This window comes from Schistocerca nitens, chromosome 6, assembly GCF_023898315.1.
Source record: "Schistocerca nitens isolate TAMUIC-IGC-003100 chromosome 6, iqSchNite1.1, whole genome shotgun sequence".
Taxonomy (NCBI): Eukaryota; Metazoa; Arthropoda; class Insecta; order Orthoptera; family Acrididae; genus Schistocerca; species Schistocerca nitens.
Genome location: NC_064619.1, coordinates 528,664,369 through 528,670,368, shown reverse-complemented (window position 1 = coordinate 528,670,368; position 6,000 = coordinate 528,664,369). Strand labels below are relative to the sequence as shown.

Below are 6,000 nucleotides of genomic sequence, written 5' to 3'. Positions count from 1 at the left end.
GATGGTTCAAGAAGAAGAAAACCTTGAGATATACAGGGTAGTGAATAATATATTCTCAGATTATAATGCCAATGAAAAAACACACACACACACACACACACCTACCTTTACCCCATAAGCAGAAAAACAATAAAATGAAAAATTCAGGAATATGAAATGCATACCATAATCAAAAACACAATGTTGAAGGAACTGCACACAGTATTCATCTACACCAGAAATATTGTGACGCTTCTTTGTAAGAATCACAAGCTGAGCATAAGGAAAAAATGAAGAAAAAGGCAAAATTTTTATATTTATTCGTTATGGAAAAAATATAACATGTACAAATAAATCATTATTCTGTATTAAAATACTGTTTCAATAAATTCTTCACAATGTAGCCTGATGAAACTTCTAGGTCCGCCTGCATGCACCGAATGTGCATTCTTCACCCAAACACCGACAGCATTACAATCTGAAACAAGTAGTTTTGTTGTCCAGTAAGAAACTTTAAAATGTAAGCATTCTGTGTTTAATGTCAACTGTAATGGAAATCATGCTCTTGGAACAAACACTCAATTTAACTGCATTTTATTTTGAATTACTCATCAATGCTGAAGGAACATTCACTCATCCATCCTGTTGCGTAGCTCCCCACAAGAACAAGAACCTTCAGGGGTGTGTGCAAGTCAACATATAGTTTAAAATAAGAAAGAAGTCACAGAAACTTAATACAGTATACAGACTAAGAATAAACTATCACTATACTGCATAATGCTATTCACACTCGTACCATATAAATTTAATCAATTAAATTGACAAGAGAGCTGCTACTTTGGAAAAAGCTGCTGTTTATTTGCTATTAGAAGCTTTTACTTAATTACAATGATATTGTTCAAAGAAAATATTTTTTACGTCTATAAATACACTATTACTTGGCATATAGCTACCAAAGGTTCCCAACTGTTAATCTAGATATTCAAATACCATTATTATTCACCAACATTTCAATTCAACCAATGGTCTGTACAGATCTAATAGTTACAACAATATACCGGCCAAAGTTGCAAATTCTATTTATTTATTTATTTATTTATCTGATTACCAGTTTCTGGCCAGGACACATTTCCGAATCATTGTAACAGACAGCCAAATTTCAGAAACACAATTTTGACTAACTGTTATGATGATTTGAAAATGGGGTCCCAGCCAGAAACTTATCTATAAATAAAATTTTAAAAAAGTCAAATTTGTAATTTTGTCTGGGTTTCTGTGTTTTTTGTTGTACCAATTAACAGAAGTTGCTGACTTGTAATTATTCCAACCTGCTGGAAGTTTATCTAAAAATTATTTTTTAACACAATTGAATGAAGCTGTAAGTTGCCTAGTCTTTTTAGGTCACTGTTGGGATATACAGGGTCCATACATATTATAAAAATGTATGCACTGATCTCAGCCGAACTTGGTACATATATCACTTCCTGTCTGGAAATTGCTATGGTGATTATAACCACCTACCTATCATTGGGGTGAGGGTGGAATTCAAAAAGTGTAGCCCACAAAGCACTGATACCCAGAATTTATTCATCCAGTATTTGAGAATGAGAGCATTTAGTGACATCTAACAAATTTTACACACAATTTCAAACCTTTAAAAAAGCTTTTCTTGCTAACAATCCCCACATAATGATGAAAGGAAAACCGTTTATCATTTACTACATTTTTGCTATTCATGCAGTAAAACTGCTGCATCAGACATGACATTTTAATTTATTACTTCTTTACTACTAACTATCCACGACATACTTTGCAGACAGCATTCGTTTATACCACTGAATGTATCTGCAAAATTATACCATTGCATGACACAGTGTTCAGAAGGTAAGATATCAAAGATTGAGCTGCATGAAAAAGGAACTGCATGTCAAAATTCGTCAGGGATACAGGTGAAATATGTAAAATACATGTGATGAAAAATACCTGAATCGCTTTCAACCAAACTACGTACACACATTACTCACTCTCTGGAAAGAAATACTGTGGGGTAAGAACTACTGGCCAGTTATTGGAGTGGGGGTGATAACTTGGTCATGGACAGAGAAGGTGGGGAGGAGGAGATGGACCAACAAAAGACTGGAATACGTAATAGCTGGGCAATGCGGATTATTTAGCTAGTGCTATCACAAATGTACTCTGTTATTTATTGCTATGTGGCAGCTCCAATTTAATACAAAGTGCAATAACATCCATCTCTATGAAGCAATATGTGAATGAATACATTCCAGTATGTAATATATTTCTGGCTGCCAAAAATAAAATGTGTGCTGCAAAGAAGGGGATTAGTGATTAACATGTTGCTGACTACATGGTCATTAGAGATGGAGCACAAAGAGTTTTCCTGGAGTGATTTAGGGAAATCGTGGAAAACCTAAATTAGGGTGGCCGGATGCTGGTTTCAACCATCCTCCTCCCTAATGTGAGCCCAACGCACTAACCACTCCGTACCACCCCACTCAGTATGCGTGCTGAATATCCATGTTATTAATACAGTGGATGCAACAGGTTACTCAGTGATAGTGAAACAGGTCTCACAAGGACACACAACATTTTAATCTTACAAACTGTTTTACTGTCAAAATGGAACATCACCCAATCCATTTTGAGTTCCATCTCTTGGAGAGGATGTCAGTTCTGTACTGGATTTGAAAGTGTGCCTATACACATGCCAAGATTAATGTTTGTGATATGAAAATGTCCGAAACTGTTGTTGAGGATTATCTAATACATAAAACAGTAAATGAAATGTGAAGACTGAACACCTATTGACATTCAGCTCAATAATAAAGTCATCATACCTAACAATGCTTCTAAGAAAGAAAACTCTTTGGTATCTCCCTTCACAATAACTTAAGAAACTCTAATAAAAAATAAAAGCAGAAACTGTAAAATGATTAGTGTGATAAGTATTTAGAACACAAACAGAGGAGAAGACGGCAGGCCAAAATAACTCAAGAAAAATTGGCAAGTTTTAAAGAAGACAAAGTTAAAGTCATAAAAACTTGGGTAACAACTGCAAGAAATTAGGAAAAACAAAACCAAGGGAATTTTACACAGAAGCTTCACAGGGCATTTATACAGGGGGAGAGACTGCCATTGACTCAGTGCTTAAGTCTAATGTCGAAGTGTAAAACAAATCTCTCAGTGTCTGGCTGGCTAGTTCAGACTGATGTTAACTTTGGGAAGAATTAATGTTTAGGAAAATCTTCACGTGACTCCAAGTTGACCGGTATGAAAGAAATCAGAATTAAAATCATAGCAGGAAGAATCCAACGGTTTAGAGAAGAAATCTGGATAAATTACAACATCTCTAATGCCTGTTTACTCCTACATCCTCTCCATAAGACATATACAGCGAGATACTTGAATGTTCAATAAGTGATTCTACAAAATCATGAGTAACAGTCAAATGGCTTATGCTCAATGGGAAACAAGTCACACTTTAGGAAATCAACAACACAGGCATAACTGAACCAAGTTCTAAGAGCAAAGACAATAATAGGGACAAATTAAAAAAACTAATACTGCACTTTGGAGAATTTCAAAAACCATGGAGTTTACACAAATTGTAATTGCAGATGTTTGCTTACAAGGAAGTACACAGCTACCTATAGTGGGAAGCTGGTATCAATTAAGTTACTGAAATCTACACCACAATGACTACAATAAATTGCTGTTCCTGCCCAGTTGTTAAAAAAGTAATGAAACCAACAAAACACCTATAAACATAAGGCAGAAGTAGCGCAACACACCAAAGTACCAGCGTTCATGTGTTTCGGCATCACCCTATCCGTGGATCTATGCTTTGTTTTGTATCTATTGTGCTGTTTCCAATGAAGTTGTCTGTATACCCATGAGGATCTCTGGTATCTTTAATTATTACATTAGACACACATTTTTCTACAGTTCTGCCAACTATCCAATTGAACTTGAGACACAGTTCACCTACATCTACATGCACACTGCATTAGACATGGGACAGTGCATGGCAGAGGGTACTTTGTACTAATAATATTGAATTTCTGTCTCATTCCATTTACATACTTAGTGATGCAAATGATTATATGCCTGAGTATGTGTCTTAATCTCTCTCATATTATTCTCATTATCCTCATGAGAGATGAAGGCAACAGAATGGCTGTGCAGTCTTCTTTGACTAGAGGTGTTCTAAACATACCAAACAGTGTTTCAAAAACTAAATTGTTTTTCTTCCAAGGGTTCCCAGTTAAGTTTCCTGAACATTTCTGTAACACTTTCATATAAGCTATACAGTTCTGTTACAATTCTAGCAGCATATGTTTGAATTCATCATTCAGATGTCTGTTGTTATACCTACTTATTACAGAGTTCAAACACAGCAAAAATACTCTAGAATTAGTCACATTAGCATTCTGCATGCAATTTCTGTTACAGATGCATATCATGTTACCAGACACCTTCCAAGTCTTCCGTTTACCTTTCCTAGCACCTGAATTTACATGATCATCTCATTTCATGTTACTTCACACTAACACAGTTAAGTTCTTTATGTAAAAGGCTCTGTTCACACTAATCTTGAAACAGAATGCTACTGGGTTCTCTCTCTGTTTTAGGCATTATATAGTGTTTACCCACATCAACTAATGCCACATTTCATTTCACCAAGTGAAAACTGTGTCAACGTCTTTCAGCAGTTACGTATGCTCATTCAACAACGATACTCACTGTCAGCAAACAATCTTACAGTTCTTCTGACCTTATATGGTAAACAGTTTACGTATAATGAGAACATTAGAGGTCCTATTACATATATTTGGGACACATCCAATGTTATCAAACATATCATCATCTTGACACAATATTTCGGCGGTGCACCTGGCCGCTGTCTTTGGGTGAGTAAGCCGTCGCATTGACTCGCTGGAACTGACATCAAACACGCTGCGGCGGCTCCTTTTACACCGCCCGTAGGTCCGCCATCCATGTGCTGACATAACTGCCCTCTAGCGCAAGGCACAACAGCGCACCAGTGGTGAAAACTAATGAGAATGATAAACTGATGTCAAGTACTATTGACATCTTTTGATGACTGAAACAAAGACCGTTGTTTTTAATGTCACACAAAACATGGTTCCAACTGTTACTTAAAGCACACTACTTATCTATGTTTATAATATTGTCAGATAACTGGACTTCAGTAACTTCTTTCATTACACAATCCTAATAACGTGAGGCAGGGGCAACCACTTGTATCTCAGTGTACATTTTATGTCCATCCGTAAAACAAAATTCTGCAACTGCAGATTTTTCTGTCTGAAATAAACAAGTGTGGTGATGGTGCTCCTCACATTGATCCTAGACCATAAAAATTGTTTGTCCAATATAGGCTCTCCCGCCATGGCAGGGAATTTTGTAGACACCGGGGTTCCTCAAACCCAAATCATCATTCACAGAACCCAGCACAGCTCTAGTCTTAGCTGGCAGACAGAATACACTATTAATATCAAATCTCCTTAAAATTCTTCCTATTTTTGAAGATATACTTCCCATTAAAGCTAGGAATGCCACTGATTTGCTTGTATCTTCTGTTGGTTCCCATGAAGGTCCAATCTGTAGAGCACAACAGATCTGATTGTCGGTATAACCATTCTGCTTAAACACAGCTTTTAGATGATCCAGTTCTTGTGTCAAACTATCTGCCTCTGAGATAGCATAGGCTCTTTTTACCAGTGTACGTAGTACCTCATTGCTTTGGTATGATGGATGACAACTTGATGCATGAAGGTATGAGTCTGTATGCATTGGCTTACAATAAACACTGTGTCCTAATGTTCCATCATCCCTCCTGTTTCAACTTCCATCATGAACTTAAATATTGGGATACAGACAATCAAACTGATCTAGGAAATGATCCAGAGGATCCCTCCCATGTGGTCTGCTGGTATAATTACAAAATCCTGGTCGTCTCTGATGGCCTGGATTGTT

General features: G+C 36.5%; 1 protein-coding gene across 1 annotated transcript in view; it reads right to left on the bottom strand.

Annotated features, from left to right (window-relative positions):
* Positions 1-275: 275 nt before the first annotated feature.
* The window catches only part of LOC126262346 (TM2 domain-containing protein almondex), a 139,750-nt gene continuing 134,025 nt past the window's right edge, over positions 276-6,000 (bottom strand). The window contains exon 7 of the mRNA XM_049958917.1: positions 276-457. The gene's annotated coding sequence lies outside the window, so the exon portion shown is untranslated. The remainder of the gene's footprint in view (positions 458-6,000) is intronic.